This window comes from Solanum lycopersicum, chromosome 3 (genome assembly GCF_036512215.1).
Source record: "Solanum lycopersicum chromosome 3, SLM_r2.1".
Classification (NCBI taxonomy): Eukaryota; Viridiplantae; Streptophyta; class Magnoliopsida; order Solanales; family Solanaceae; genus Solanum; species Solanum lycopersicum.
In genome coordinates this window covers 2,460,114-2,478,686 of record NC_090802.1, presented here as the reverse complement: position 1 = coordinate 2,478,686, position 18,573 = coordinate 2,460,114, and positions in this window count along the sequence as shown.

Here is an 18,573-nt window from a genome sequence, read left to right as displayed (position 1 = left end):
TAAGATATTTATTCATCTCCTTTTCACATATTTGAATCATATTAGCTCTGTCTCTTTCATTTTATCCATCACGAAAATTATTATTACTTTGTCTTGGATATCTTCATTGCTAACCCTACATCTCCTATTTCGCCTACACAATCATCTAAATTCTCAAACATCCTCATTTTCGCTTCTTTCATTTTCTGTACGTGTGAATGTTTTACCGGTTAATAATTCGCTCTACACAACATAACTTATCTAACAATTTAAAAATACAATACATTCTTATCACACGAAACATTAAAAACGAGCCCCTATTTTATTCAGACAAACTCTAACACAATATGTAAAACTATCATCAATTTTTACATACACAAACTAAACAATCATACAAAAATGTCGTTTTACTCTTTTTCCGTATGAAAAAACATTACTATTGACCAGTAGCTGTTTTTATTTAAACATAGAGATGACAAAAGATTAGAAAAAAATTATACAACATGTTGCTATTTACGAATGGAAAAGCAGATAAAGACAATTTTGTTGGCTACGAAAATGGAGTACTTATTACTCACAGCAGAAGTCCTTGTATAAAGCTGTTCTTTTCAATTATTGAAAAACTTTATTATTGCAGACATTAATTTTACAGTAATTAATGGTATTGGTTTATACTAAAGTTCCTTTAATACTCGAAAAAGTATTTAAATTGTTGAAAATTTGTCAAAATGTGGATTAAATAAATCACTTCAATTTTTATTAGATTCCATAGAAAAATATTAACCAGTTAATCCACTGTGGTAAAAGACAATTGAACAATTAAAATATTGAGATTTTTTTCTTCAAGATCTTATAAATTTAGATATTTCTATTTTTTAACAATTATTTCTATTAAGAGGCATGGGTCAATAGTCAGAACCGGGTTAGAAACATCTCCTGACCCGGGACCAACATCTAAGCAGGCTATGACCCATATTTCACGGGCGAAACGGGTAATAGCCAATTTTTGGACCACTAATTAATATTAATATTCAATAATAACTCAAAAAAAAAAAAAATAACTCAAATTTTTTAAAAAAAGTTCATTTTATCTTTCAAGATGTTTTTATCGTTAATTAATTAGCTCAAAAATATGTATTAACTAGCTAAATAGAAAATAATTTGGCTAATGCATAATTCTAGACCACTAGCTGGTATATATATTTGTCTGAATATGTTAGAATCCTATACTTTTGGCTCTATAATTGTAACTCATCTGTTCCATTTTATGTTACACTTTTCGCATTTTGAGATTTAAATAAGTCTATTTTTATCTTAAATTTTTCATACATTCTTTTAATAATTTGAATATCAATTATTGTGACTTATAGTATTCTTTAAGTATTTTAAGAATATATAAATTTTATTTCAAAAATTTAAAGATTTCATACGTAAATATCTGATCAAAATTAAACTATTTAACTCACAAAAAATAAAAATTATACATAAAATGAGATAAAAAAAGTAATATATTTTCAATATGATAGTGTCTAATTTATCTTTTAACTTTTTTGCGATTTAAAATTGATATATCATCGCAACAAAAGTGAGACACATATACTTTTATCCTTAAAAAAAATGGCTCACATAGCAAAGCTAAGGGTATACTTTGACAAACAATTGGAAGGAGGATACACTAGGCCTTTTATCACAGGTAGACGTAATTTTATATATATAAAAAAAAAGGGAATAGAATGTTACTCCATTCCTCGAGAGTCGTTAATTTGACTAGTTTTCAAAGATAATTAAATCACATTAATTCGATATTTTAAACAAAAAAATTAGATATTCTGAAACTATATGAAAAGTACTATAAATTATAATTTTTTGCATATTAATATGATAAAAAAAATACATCTTAAAATGTTATTCAAAGTTTTTATAGTTTGACTCTAAAAATAAAAACCATGACAAACAATACCAGACGGAGATAATATTTGTATTTTGAAATAATGGAATGGTAGTGTGTAGTTTAGAAAGAGAGAAATGGTAAATAAGAATCAGGTTTTGAGAGAGATTTGTCACAACCAATTGCATGAAACAAACAAATGAGAGGACAGATTTTTTTTGGTTAATAAACGAAAGAAGAAGCATTATATTGGGAGGGAGGCAGCTTTAAGCTGTAAATAATACAACCACTGCAGCAGCGGCATATCCGCCTTTGTATGACTTATACTAGGCGTGCCGGAGACAAACAAATTCAATACCACGTCTTATATATATGCGTGCTTAACTGCTTATGTTATTTCGCTTTCGTATCAAAATAATTTACTTTTTAGCTATCAAACGTGATATTATTTGTACCCATGATATAATGTCCGCATAACTCAACCCCTTATAAGGCCTTAAGGATTGTTTGATAGTTAGTGGAGTTAGTCGTGTGTAGGTAATGTAGGGAATAGCTATATCTTATTTTATGCATGTATTCACATTTTATTTCGCATAAAATAATACATAAAATTTCCTTTAATTAATATATGTATTAGTTATACTGATTTAAATCCTGAATACAAACACCATATTAATTTTATACGAGAATAATTTTTCACCTAATTAACTATATTAATCATATACAAGAATAAATTTTCAACTAACTATATTAATCTTATACAAGAATAATTTTTCACTTAATTAACTACCAAACCTTGTATTACTTATGCAAGCTTTAATATCTGAATAACGCATATTCAAACCAATTATCAAAAAACTCCTAAAAATATATTAAGGAGTCGTTTTGTTACATGTATTAGAGAAAATAATATATATATATTAGCCTTGATATTATTTTATTGTGTTTACATATTGTATCCTGCTGGGGATTGCCAACGGTTGTATGAGATTCTGGCCTTGTTTTAATTTCTTGCCAATTGTACCTATTTATGTTTTCCTTTATCTAATTTTCCAATTTCACGTGACACGAAATTTTTTTTTTATTTTAGTGAAATAAGATGTGATTTTAAATTTTTCAGTAATGACCAAACACGAATGAAATTGATCAAATAATTAGTATTTAACGAGAAAATATCAAAAGAAACCCAAACAATGAGGAAATGCGTTGGAAGTCTAACACAATGAGCTTATAGATTAGCTACTCATTCAATTCAATGGTTTAACATCTTTTCTAAAAGTTGTCAAGCTTTGGAGACAACATATAACGATCTTATTTTAAAATATATAACAAGCAATAAAACCTTGCGTTGATCTAATTTTCTTTTAATAAATCCTTGTATTAATATGATTTTCTTTTTTACTAAAGGGAAAAATGCAAAACTATCTTATTTTGAAAGTAAAATTTGCTTATTTAAATCAATTGTTAGTAAAATATTTTGAGCTATTTTGCCAGTTGTAAGGAGCAACAAAAACATAACGAGGGGATTTTTTCTTTTTTTTTAAAAAAAAAATAAGGTAAAGTAAAATTGACAATTATAAATAGTCCATGGAAATATTAGCCTTTCCCCTTAAATGCAATAAAACCAACCAATAAGAAAAGGGAAAAGGTTGGGGCTTTGAGGGGTGGAATAGAGAGGGGAAGAAGCTAGCTTTTTGGCCAACAAAATGGAATTTATTTTTTATTTAAAAAAAAATAGTTTTTGCAAAATTTCAAGATTTTTTTTGACATATATTTAACTAGACTAGAAAAGAAAATTGATTCTTGTAGGTAAAGGTGAAATTTCATCCAAAAGCTAATATGAATTAATTTTTTAGAAACTTGATCAAATTTCATAAACCAACACTATTAATCTATTTTTTCCAAAACCTACTTTCAAAATTTAGGATCACAACATATACTTTCTCTGTCTCAATTTATGTGACATGTTTCGAATTTCGAAATTCAAACGAGTTTAACTTTGATCGTAATTTTTTCTATATTTTTTAAATATTTTGAATTACCAATTATTAATACTTATAGTATTTTCTATGTAGTTTACAAATATATAAATTTTATTTTAAATTTTTTAAAAATTTCATAAACATATTTTCAATTAATCTTTTTTAACTCTCGGAAAATGAAATATGATCACGTAAATTGAGACCGATGAATTTAGAGTTGCCTTGGTGAGATGTAGAGCGTAGCTGCATCAATATTAGCATGGTAGATAGGATAGGAGGGGCCAGGCACCTTTTGTTGAGATAAAATAAAATAATTGGAAGTGTTTAATAGTAGTATTAAATATACACATTATAGGACCCGTGATGGCTATCACACCTATCTAACATTTTCACTTTCATAAAATTGACACAATACTCTATTCATAAAAAAAACAATAATAAACAATTCGTTTCTGCAACTAATTCATTGGACATGAACATCGATTGTGATTCAGTGATGATAGAATTTTATTTTTAATTAAATAGAAATTTTAAATTAAAGCTCTAAATATAAATAAAATTTTATTTGGAACATTACATAATTAGATTGTGCAATATTTAATTTAAATTAAATTGAGGACTCGATATAAATATCGGACCAAGTGTAAAAGAAAAAAAAAGAACTAGTAATTCATTGGACATCAATTTTTGGTCTTTATAAGTCAGTCCAAAGTGCAAAACTGTAATGCCTCTTCTCTCTTTGTTCTGATTAAATATTTTAATAATATTAGAAATATGAGATGAAGTTGTGTTTTCCTAAAATAAGATTTTGGATTTGCATTTTGAGTATTATTTTTTTTAATAAAAAGTATTTGCTTTATGATGAGGCGTTACGCTATATAAATTTAAATTAATTGGGTTCTAATATACATATCGAATATAAAAAAAATATATATAATTTTTTAATATTTGTCTGCACATGTAATTCATTTATGAAGATCACACATGTAATCGTCTTCGTATTTTTATCTTTAAAAAAGATCTTGAAAAAATGATACTTTTTAATGAAAAAAAAACTAAGTTTTTATAAGTCATTTGAAAATTCTTGTAAGATTGAATAATTTGATCTGCCAACAAATAATAAAGCCAATAGGTATTTAAAGCTAATAAGAGAGGTTTGAGTATAAATTGAGGACCCAAAGCCAACTTCCATTCTTTATGAACCTATATATACACAAATTAATATCGTTGAAATTTGTAACAAATAGTATCAATTAAGTTTGATATATTGCTGGTTGATAACGTCTATAAAAAATTAAAGAAAGCATTTAATTGAGTAATAACTAAGTGCACATTTAGCCATGAAAAGAAAAAAGAAAAAAAAAAGGAGTTTGTTTTGAATTTTTAAAGTTGAAATTCTGCTTGGATATATTTTTTGCGATAAATATTAAAAACTTAAAGAGATAAAATTTAAATGGGTTATACTACAAAATTAAAAGATTTCGATGCATTTTAAAAGATTAAGTATTAGAAAAGTAATAAAGTGAAAACCAAATTTAGGTATTTTTTAAATTTTAAATATAATTTCAAGATATATTTAAATTTTAATAGCCAAACATCGATTTTTAAATAAAATAAAAAACATAAAAAAGACAGTGAAACTCAGATGGCCAAACCGATGAAAAGAATTACTTTGTTTGAAAATAGAGTTAAAGCTACAATTGTGTTTGACTGTACTTATTATAAAGAATATTTAGAATTTGAATGTACATTTTTAAAACAAAGTTTATGCCTCTAATTTGATTAACAGAATGAGTAAATTACTTGAAACATATTATCAAATCTCCTCTAAATAAGTAATATCTCAAAATAGATAGTCACACGAACAAAAATTAAATCTCATATATAAAGTACAACATACTATTATAAGAGTATCATTTCACTTCATTTAAAAAATTTAAAATTGAAGTTGAAGATAAAGCTGTATTTGATTATAATTTCACAATTATCGATTGAATTTACATTTTCTAAAAATCTGAAAAAAATATCTTTTAAACACGAAATATAATTCAAATAGGATCATTAATATAAAAATGATTTTCTTTTTAGGAAATATAGTGAAAATGAAAAAAAAAATTCAATTTTAGAATGTACTTATTTGAATATTTTATAGTCAAACGCTGATTGTGTAAAAAAATTTTAAAAAAAATTCATGATCAAACACGTCCTCGAACTTTGAAAACCTTGCCTTTGGGCTTTGGATGATCCAATGCCGGCTTCACGTAGTTCAGTTTAGAAAACAAAAGGAGGGTTTCAAATTTAATCGAGAATTTGCTAATGATTAAAAATAAAATTTATATATTTATAAACTATGTTAAAAGATAAATGAGTTACAATTATTAATAATTCAAAATATTTTTAATATACATGAAAAAGTTATAATAAAAAATAAATTTATTTAAATCTCAAAATCCGAAATGTGTCACGTTCGTAAATTCTAATAAAATTGTTTACCTACTTCAAGTACTACACTTGTACTAGTTTGGTAACTAGATTAAATACAGTGATTAGAAACAATTGACAAAGAGATATATTAAAAGAGAAGAGTCGTGTCATGCAGGGCATCCAAAAAAATGAATAATTACTATACCTAACTAATAAAACGGATTTAATTATTGCTATCGATTATAAATTTAAGCATTGATATACTATATAAAAAATAATTTTTAGTGATAATTAATTAATATAAATAATTTAATTGCTGCTAAATATATCTTTTTAGAGGTTATTAACACTTTATGTAAACGTCTCTAAAGCTTACCGTTAAAATCAATCAAATCTACCATATAGAACTAAGAACACACACAAAGATCATCAATGCAGGCTTCTGCCATAGTTAACAGAGAAAACAAAAAGAGAGAATTCTTTTTGTGATAACTTTAGCATCTTTTGTTATTGTGCATATTTATTTCTGTTAAAATTTATTTTTATTATCTATTTTTAGTTGTCCGTTGTATCAAAAATTATTATTTATTTTTATTTGTTCAGCTTAAAAAATCTAGTGATGATTTGTCCGTACTATTAATCATAGACATTTCTTAGTTATTTTTCAAAAATTGAATTACTATATTTAATGGGAGATATGATAAATTGTCATTCTGTTTATTATAACTAAAGAAATCAAAATAGTTAACATTGTAGTTATTGAAAGGATATTATATTCCCTTAAAAGAAACATCTAGAATTTTGAGCAAATTCATATATATCCATAAAAAGATAAAATTCAAATAATCTTAGTTCAAGAAATACGTCACTAACAACTCTCAAATCATGGATAAATCATTAGAGAAAAATCAATGAAAAACATAATTGTACCCGCAATATTTGTCAATAAAAATCACATTTCTTTATATTTTATTTGTGATTGTAGTTTATTTTCTGTCATGTTAAAAATTGTCAAAAGCAAATTGGCAAGGACCAATGGGGACCAAATCTGGCCATGCACCTCTTCTATTATAAAACAAATTTGCAAATTTGAATATGTAACGGTGGAAGAATGAGTAATTTCAGTCTAGTTTTTGAATTTCATCAAGTGTACATTCCGATAAGCCTTGAAACAAGATGTATTTGTAGACACTGAAATTTTGTCCGTGTTCAATTTGAGTTGAGACTCTACAAAGTGTTTTTAATTCCAATTAAAATAATTAGAAGCTACTTAACCATAAACCTTAATTCATACCTAAATAAATGATACTCCTATTTTCCCTTGGAGAGGCATCTCTAAAATTCTACCACAAACTTATGAAATATTCATAAAGAGATCAAAATCTCAAATGTTTCGCAAACTCATTAAATATTTATAAAAAGATCAAATCCAAAATATTTTTGTAATCATTTAAATTTTATTAAATATAAATTTATAAAAATAATTTGAATTATATTAAATTCATGAATGTATTAGTTTAAATAAATATTATGAACAAATATAATTGAGTTAAATCCAATAAGTATGGATTTAATTAAAAGTCCGCTCCATAAAGTGTATATGTCATGTCACTTAAATCAGATTAGCCGAAGAAAATTCTTTTTCAATCACAACTCCTCTATTTTAAAACTATAAATAGAGTCCTCCTAATTTAGAAAAGGAACCAAAAAATCTAAACAAGAAGCTAAATGAAGCCCATGGTATAAACGCCATAAAATTCTCTATAAGCTACAAGTTCAAGATGTAGAAATCTCACGTCTAAGATTAGAGAAATTAAAAGGATGTATTGATTGTAATGATAATATTGATCAATATTGATAAATTGATAATAAGAATGTTGAGTTACTAGCTCCTGATATAGAGAAAAAATGGAGAATCCTAAGTTAACTATACTTAGAGTCCTATTACAATACTTATTACTACTATAATAATAATAATAATGCTATTATAAATAATTTAAATCCTAATTGTACTATAATTTTAATAGTAATCCTAGTCGTAATATAATCCTAATCATAATATAATCTAGACGAAATATAATCCTAATTAATATCGGTAGTTTAATCCTAGTGCGATTCTAATTCTACAGCAGTTTTGTAAACTCGTTTGTCAGTTTCGTTGGCCCTGTTCTTTCGACATGTTTCAATCCTCGGCTTACTTCTTCATCAACACTTGCTGCACACACGTCAGTCAGCTGCATTGGACCTGTTCCTTTGACATGTTCCAATCGTCAGATTCCTTTTCAACACAAGAATTCAAGCATTCAAGTTCAAGAACGATCAAGATCAAGACCACCGACTTCAAGAAGAAGCTCGAAGCCCTTGAATTCAAGTAAAATTCAAGCTCAAGATAAAGTTCAAATTCAAGTTCATCAAAGATTCAAGAACAAACTTCTTGAATTTATATTTGAAAAGGCGAATCCAGAAGAATCATAGAGATTGTAATACTCGCACTTTCAAATAATAAATACGATTATTGCGATATTTTTCGTTCTTGATTGTTATTTTCTCAATGCGAATTTTATTGTCTATCGTCATAATTCGAAGACCCTCGAATTATAAAAATCAAATCCAAATCAATCAAATTAAAAAAAGACATCATTAACGTATGAAAAGATAAATTAAAGTTAATTGAATTCGCCAAACGTATAACCTAACACTCAAAATCCATCTTAACTATAAGTTAAATTAGTCCATCAGATCATAACAAACTTATTTCTTTGTTTTCCAAGATAATAATACCATATATATTTGATAAGTTAATTCTGTAATTGTGATCCATCACATAAGTCTAAAATTGAAATTCACAAATCACTTACCCATATGCAGTTCGTTCAAGAGTTCAAACTCAACGATGATGATTAATTCGGCACTAAGGTCAAGACAGATGTATGGCTTGTTAGCTAATTAATTCAAGTATTTTGCTTTAAGGTTATCGTAGATTCGTCGTATTACTGAGTTAGACGGTAGATTAAAAATTTAAATTCCAGGGGATGGATTCAGATTCTAAATTTTATGGGTTCATTCTTTTATGCCATAACATTAATCTTATTATACTTTTATAATTATGAAATCGTACAATTTTTTGTGTATTGTTATTTCATTTTATATAAAAAAAATGTTGAATTTAGATGATTTCGTTGTTTCCATGATCAATCAGAATTACAAAAATATCTAACAAATATAATCTCAAGGGGAAAAGACCTAAAGTAAGTATATATTTGATATTGCATCGAAGGGTATGATCTATTGGTTAATGATGTGGTTGCACTAAAATTTCACGTTCAAAACTCAATATACGGATAAACATTAAATGACTTTTTCTATTTTTTCTAGCCTTGGTGAACACAATTATCTATTTATACACTATGATCATAATTATTCTAATACATTTGACATTTCATAACGAGAGACAGATATATGTCTTATTTGGACTAAAATATCCTTGTCAGCATATATCTTGGACCAGCTTCTTTAAAAATGACACAATATATATTTGGTGTAGGAATTGGTCTGTACGTGCTTCTTTTGTGAATGTTTTCTTGTCTTAAAACTGCATAACAATTATGTAGAAGCTGCTTACACATAAAATGGAGAAAAAAACAAATCATGTTTTACCTGTTTAATTTTGTCCCTACATAAAGGAATCTCATAAAAAAGCTCAATTAATTTTGGTGACTGTCATATTGTTTTAAAAAAATCTAAGCTACCACACAAGGAAAAGATAAAAGTTAATACTTTGTAGTGTAAGTAAAAAATAAATGCTTCTATAAATCGATGAAATCATAAAAGGTGCGTTTCGCTCGACCTCATGATGAATATATTTTAAGTTAATTGTGTGTTTAAGTGTTTATGTGGAGCTTATTGTTCACTCAATAAAAGGGTAAAAAATTATTTTAATTTAGGAAAAAAGAAAAAAAATATTTTTAAACTATGCAAAACGAGCAAAAAAATCTTCTTTTTTTTGTAGTTTGATGCAAAAATGTCTTTTTTATTAATAATTTGGTCCAAAAATGCCTTCATGTTATTTTGAGTTAACAAAATGCTCGCTTTTTTAAATAAATATATTATTTATTTTCTTATTACATTTTTTCTTAATAAGTTATAAATTTTTTATCCTTAATTCAAAAAAAATAAAAATATTTCTTATTTAATTATAATTATTTTCTGTCGCTATATAAGTATAAATTAATGATGAATATACTATGATCTTTACGTATAACATATATATCTGTCGAGATGATAAATGAAGTTATTTTTATTTTTAATTGATAAGACGATATTAAGAAGAAAAAAAATATTTTCTACATTTTAATATGTTAAAGTGATTTTAAAAGAAAAAAAAAAGATCTAGTTGTTTAATAATTTAATTAAGAAGAAAATTTGGTTAAAAGGAAAAATATACTTATTCGGGAAAGAGCATCTTTGCCCGTTTTAGTAAATAGAGGGGCATTTTAGATCAAAGTTTTGACTGTAAAGACATGTTTGAACTAAAATATTGACGGTAAGAATATTTTTTAGTCAAACTATAAATCAAAGATAATTTATTCCTTTCACATAGTTTGGAAGTATTTTTAACCATTTTTCCTTTAATTTATAAGTCAAAGTTGATGATGTAAGTAAATCAATGAAAAAGAAAAAGATAAAAGAGAAATTTTAGTTACTCTAAAGTCTGATAATAAGTAACTTTGCAATAAGTGACACTATATCAAAAATAATTTTTTACAATAATTAATTAACGTGATTACTGATTGGTACATTTAAGCATTTTAATATTATTAATTTTTCTCATAATCTAATTAGCCTTAATGGCCATTCTCCCTTGGTAAAAAAAAAAGAAATAAGTGTAGTGAACGTTGGGGGATTATAATTGCCTTTGGCCCTCTTTTGGCATAATGTGATAATGGTACTCATCTATTTCTTAGTGAAAATAAAGATTTTAGGGTGTGTAAATTGGATAAATAAAAGGGAACTTATATAAATCTTATGAGTATAGGAGTTCATTATTTAAATATATTTTAATTTGTAATATTATGTATCTTATCAGATTTTGGTATATTCAGATACGTTCAGATATATATATCTCAAATACATAGGATCAAATTTACATGTAATTTATTTTAAATACATTATATCCAAGTAAACTCTCATGTATTTGGTATCTCAAATATACATGCAAATCACTTTAGATACATACAAATATAATGTATCTAGTGTGATTCTCATTTATATGAGATACATACGAATCTCGCACGCGTCTTTACTTATATTTGTGTATTTCTTAAATATATATATATATGTGTCTAAGTGTAAGATATATATGAAGCTCTTAATTTGTAATAACATATGTAATGTTTTAAAAGTATAGATAATAATAACATATATAAATATGTCTAATTAAAATTTAAATTCTTAAATTTTAAATTTATCCACTTTATAATTAATAATGATAAAATGATAATTTCACTATGTTAATAATTATTTATACTGTGTCAATTAAAAAATAAATAACAAATTAGAGATGATATAGAAAAGATAAATGAACCTCCATTACTATACACGCTGCGTTATTTCAGGCCCCTTAAAAGCTAACGTCCGTCAGCCCTAAACAACCAATTAATTGAAAGAGGGATAGTATATAGGCCGTAAAAAGTAACGTCCGTCAGCCTTTGTAGGGTGTAGGTAGTAAATATTTGCGTGATTAAAAAGATAACCATTTTGGAAATTTTATTTTTACATACGATTTTTAATCTTTACATATATAATAGTGCAATTGAAACTTTATATAGATTTCATGAATACACATTTGTTTGACATTTACACTTTGTTTGATTCATTATTATCTATTATTTCATAATATATTGTATTATATTATTTTCTATTATATTATATTATATAGTAGATACAATATTTGGCTACACTGTATTGTTTGTTGTTGCTTAATAACATTTAATTGTTTGGTTTGATCGTATCGTACTATATTGTACTTTATAAATTTAATAAAATATCCTAATTATTCTAGGATAGGAGGTTTGACTAGATTCAAATAATTAAGATAAAGGGTAAAATAATATTTTGAAATATTATGTAAATATATAATTGAAAAAATAAATTAAGTAACAATGGGAACACACCAAATTGATTATTCCATAAAATAGGAGTTTTCATTGTTACGTAACAACGGAGTTTAACAATATAATACAATACATAACAATCAACACAAACATTGTAGATATAATAACAATACAATACAATATAATGGATAACAATGATCCAAACACTGTGTTAAGTTTAATATTAAATTTTACGATTAATTGTTTTGCTCAGTATGATGGTTTAGACTTTAGACGCATTTAAATGGAGGAGTGATACATTTGTTGTCTCAATAATCGTGTGAGGTTCTGAACATGATTGAACCTTAGCAAACATTGGTTTTTTCTTTAAAAAGAAAATTTAATTATATCGTGTTTTTGGTGTGTTTAAAATATGAAGAAATATAGTGAATTTATAATAATAAATAGTAACTATAATATATAATCCATCAAATTAAAAATCAGTTGAAAAATCACCATTTAAATGGTTAAAGAGTATAAGTTCAATTAACTCTAATTTTGCCTCACTTCTCTTTAATACTCTTTTAATTCTCCCAACCTGTAAATAGAAATTCAGGTGAACTCTTTATTTGCATTGAAGGCCTCTTTTTGGTTGCTTTTAAACCATTTATTTTCAACTCTACTTCTCCCTTTTTTTTTCCCTCTCAGGTTGATTCGATAGTGTAAAAAAAAATATGTGTCTTAGGTCTCCATGTTTAAGGTCCTTATTTTTATAATAATGGGTTATAAATTATTATTTTTTAACAAATTTTGAAGTAGAAAAGTAAATATTTTATGAAAAATGAAAGGGTTATTAGAATAAATTTGACATATTTAAAACACTATATCTTTTGAAAAATAATTTAAAATAACAATGGTTATATTATTATAAGAACACTAGAAGATATCAATATATAAAAGTTATGAACAATTTAAGTTTAAGGCCCCGTTTGTTTTTTGTTTTAGGCCACTAATACGGTTAAACCGCCCGACTTTGCCAAGAGAGTTCATGGCAAAAACCAATCAAAATTAATCTTTGGAAAGGGATGTGGTGGATACTCAGTAAGCTTGCCATGAGGTAGTGATGCCAAAAGTTCCTCGAAGAGGTTATCTGAAGAAGGTTCTTCTCATTATCACTGACAGTCTAACCAAGGAACTATGTATTGGAGCTTACCTGTTATCCAGGTCTGTTATTAGGATAGGACGGAAGTCGGGGTGGCTGCACTGCGCTTTATATCTTAAACAGTGTGCTTTTCTTTTTTTTTTCCTTTTCTTTTCTCCTTTGGTGTTCTATATGCACGTGGAAATTTAATTATTTTGAATTCACGTTGTGTCTGACTTCATTCAGAGATAACATTCCTTGTTAAGGATTTTTCATATTCGAAGTTCGAACTCGAGACCTTTGATTAACACTTTATTTGGATGGTTGTTATGTATTGTTTCATAATGTATCATATTGTAGTATATTGCGTTATATTGTATAATAATATATAGTTTTAATAAATTAATATTTAAATAGATTATATCGTTCTCTATCTTTACATAATATTATAAATCCAAAATTTGAATGATAAACAAAAGTAGGGTATACTGGGGTTAAACTGATATGAAAAGATAGAATAAAAGATAAAATATAATTATTAATAAATAAATAATGAGAAAAAATATTTTTAAATAACAATGAGATCATACCAAATTAATCATTACATCAAATCTATAATTAAAGGGCTATTTAAATATTTTATCAAAATAAACATTTTAATTTAAGCTAACTATAAAATATAACAGATAACAACCATCTAAACGTGTAAGGCTACGTCCTTTGGAGGAACTTCTCTTTTATTTCATTCTCCATATGACAAGAGAAATGATTATTTATATATCTTTCTAACTTTGTCTCTTTCTTTTTTTTTTTGGGTCAAAAAGAATAAAGTGAGTTAGTTTGATTCGATACAAAGTTTAAGAATTTTTTTAAAAAAAATTTATACTATAAAATAATGATAAAAATTGGTGTGGTTATAAATTATTTTATTAAGGGTTAAATGATTATTTTAAAGTTAAATTTTTATTAAATATAAAATATCTTATTATTTTTAAAATCGACTAAAAGAATGTAAATCATATAAATTGAGACAGTGGGTGTATAGACATAACAACATCACACACACACAAAAAAAAAAGTTGCATGTTAACAACCCTATTAAAAATAAGGATTTTTTGAGTGAATCTTCAAATAAAAAATGTTTAGTATATATTTCATATATATTTTTGAATTAAATCAATGAGAAAGAAAAAAAAATTATATAGAAAAATTAGAAAAAAATTCAATATATCAATAAAATATTATTTTCACAATACATTTTTAAGTGAACTAATTTAATGAAAAATAAGTAAAAATCACGTATAAAATAAACCTTTTAGATAAAAAAATGTTTTTATTCCTAGTCGTGAAGCTAATATACCAAGATTATCCATCCCAAGCCAACCTTAATTAAAATAAATTTACATGAGTGTTCATATATCATACAAAAATGTTAATTTTTGTTGGAGATAGGAGTAATATAAAACTTAAATATACTTATGGCTTTTGAGTAACCCCTTCAGAATTTAACTTTAGTTTGGCCACATCATATGAACCTTTTTTGTTTTCTAGTATCCTACAAAAAATATTAATGTTGGTTTGACATAGGACAACTTTTTTTTTTTTTTACTATAATGTTATAAATTCTTGGTCGTTTGATTTGAAGATAAAATAGGGTGGAATTATTTAGTGTGTGATTAGATATTTTAATATAATAAAAATATCTTTATTAGTGTGAAGTCTGTGAAAAGTAACGTATATAAATTATTTAAAAAGATATTTTTTATTATAGTAATTACTTTAATTTATTCCAATATAAAATATTGCAAAATTATTATGCTATTTCATTACATTTGTAAAGTCTTTAGGCATTCATATTTCACCAGCTAACTGAATAGCTATGATTTCTGAATATGTATTAGTTTGAATGGATAGCAGAAGTGAAATAACTTACCTCAAATTTTATAACAAAACAATAATTTAAAGTTACTATGTATTTTTTCTAAAATTATCTATAATATCAAATGTGTCTTGGTAGATCTTTGGTAGTAACAAAACTTTTTTCAATAATTTAACAACTTCAATTGTATCTTATAAGGTGGAAATTTATAGCATTATAATGTAGTAATATAGTCAGAAATTTTATAATAGTGTCTAAGAATTGTACAAATACATTTTTTTGGACGAACGAGAGTATTAACAAGTTTAAAATTGAACTATGTAATATTAATAATTAAATAATTTAATGACTAATATGAAGTGAACGAGCACTTGCACTTCTTAAAAAGTGGGGAAAAAAGTTGGTGCTAGTGAGTTTGAATATATGATCGCTGAGAGTTAACGTGTCTAAATTCTTTCAAGACATCTAACATTATTGAGCTACAATATCTTGTTATGTTAGGAATGCATGCATTATGTTTTTAATCAGTTTATTTATCATATTACTTGTATATACTATATAACTTTCTGACGAGTTCTCTGACAAGAGTATAATTCCTCCCCTATTATAATGCAATAAAGTACTCCCTTTATTTAAAAAACAAAGATCAATTTAGTTTTTATTTGACATGAAATTTACGAAAATATAGAAGAAAATTCATTTTGTTGGTCTTAAATTAAAGAGTTATTAAATATGTCAAAATGTTCATCAATCTAATATTACAAAAAAAAAAAAGAGAAGAGATTATCTTCTTACAAAAAGACCAAAAAGAAAAATAGATTAACCCCTCCGTTTGAATTTATGTGACATATTTCGATTTTTGAGATACGAATAAATATATTTTTAATTGTAACTTCTCAGATTTCTTCTGAATATTTTGATTATCAATTATTGCGATTTATATTACTTTTTACATGTTTTACTAATATATATAAATATCACTTTAAAAAAGTTAAATATTTCGTATATAAAATTACTATTAAACTCAAATTATTTAAATTTTAAAATATAAAATATATTACATAAATAAATCGAGACTGAAAAATATTAGTAATTTTTAAAGAGGATTCACAAATATTTAATGTTGGTATGATAGGGCTCGTGATGTGTATCAGAATTCAGAATTACATAAGATTGAATTGCATATAATATAGTACTAAAGTCAATGGCATTAATTAAGTACTCTATCTATTTCTGCAACTCCATTGGTTTATCTATTATTTTTAGGTTACTGAAATGCATTCTCATATCAGATCTGACAACAATTGAAATACTAATATACTTCAATTAATTACTAAAAATTAACGATTTTCTACTGTTTACTTATGGTTTTGGAGACTTGTCACACATTATTCTTATTTGAGGAATTATTTAGAAGTAATATAGTATGCATGATTTTTATTATATTTCATAAACAATGTCAATATCCATGATACCACATTAGTCCACCATAAATCATCATTTATAATAAGAACACATTAAAATACCTTAAAAATATGGTGTTTGCACGTTTCAAAACCTAAAATAATAAGAGAGACCTTTGTACTTGCTTTAATTTGTTGTTTAGATCTATGTACGCATCGCAGTTTCAAGTGAACACATGAATTTATTTAAAATTAGTGTTAGAGAAACGAAAATATTTTATTTAGAATATTAACAATCAAAGTACATTAGGACTAGGAATCAGTCTAACTAACAAATTTTAAATAAATAAATATCATAAATAACAAACACTAAATAACTTAAATTTCTGTTTTAACTTTGAATTATTCTCATCATTCTCTTTAAGCATTAAAGAAAACGATAAAGATAGATTATTGAGTTAAAAGGCTAAAGTTGCTAGTCATATAAGACATTGAAACAAATTCTTAACAAAACTAAAATTGAACAGTTTTATCAAAACTCGAACAGTTTTATCTAAACTCGATAACTATGGTTAAAGAAAACGTACTTGTTGTTGGTGCCATGATTGTGTATTATGAGTTAATTACAGTTAACAAAATTGTTAGTATGCGACTATACGTGCATGCACAAGTGAAAAGATTCAGCTGGCTAGGTTTTTTTATTTAATAACTCAATACTTTTTGTATTTTTTACGTTAAAAATATGTAATAAAAGCATTCTTATGGAAAAAACTTATCTGCATTGGCTGTTTACATCAAATCAATATAATTTTCATTATTACCTGATTTAATGAAGTAAAATGAATATAAATTTAAACACATGACATGCATACATTGACTTTAAAAAACACTCAATAGATAAATTTTATCCCAATATATAGTAACAAACCAAAGTAACTAGAACTATAAACCACTTTTAACTAACAAATCGTAATTAAATATGAATAAATAAATACTATAAATAATAAGTTTTAATTAAACATAAACCAATACATACCATAAATAACAAAATCTTCAAATTATTATTTTCAATACGCACTTGCTTAACGTGGATCACTCATCAATGTCCATGATGGTGATAAGTTTACGACTCCATCTGTGAATCTTAAAAAGCAATTAGAATATTAATCAAATTTCAGCCTAAAATCACATATAGACAGATATATATCCTCTTTAATTTAATTTATGCGATACTTTTAATATTTTAAAAATTAAAATTATTTAAGCTTGGTTAGTAATTTACACATGGGATATTTATCTTTTTAAAATAAAATTAATATATTTATAAATTACATGAAAAATATTATACGTATCAATAATTACTCATTTAAAATATTTAGAACATATATAAAAATATTACAATAAAATATAAACTTAATTAATTTCAAAATTCGAGCTAAAAATATTAAAAAAAGTAAAAAAAAAAAAAAAGTGAAGCAGTAAACGGCGGTGAAGCGACGTTTACTCACTGTTGAAAATAAAAAGTGGTAGCAGCCGGCCGTATCTCCACAAAAGGCTCATAATTCTGACAGCTATCTCTTCTCACCGTGCTCCACGCTCTTTTTTAGCGCGTAGTATCAACTCCCGTTTGCGCTACACGCGCGTATGTGTTGCGAGTGAGGAGAGAAATTCTGAAGCCGATATAAAGAAGAAAGTTGGAAAAAGGGAGAGTTTTAGATAAAAGTAAAATAAATTTCCTAAAAGAGTTTGAAATATATTGGAATAAAATAAAGAGACTGAATATAT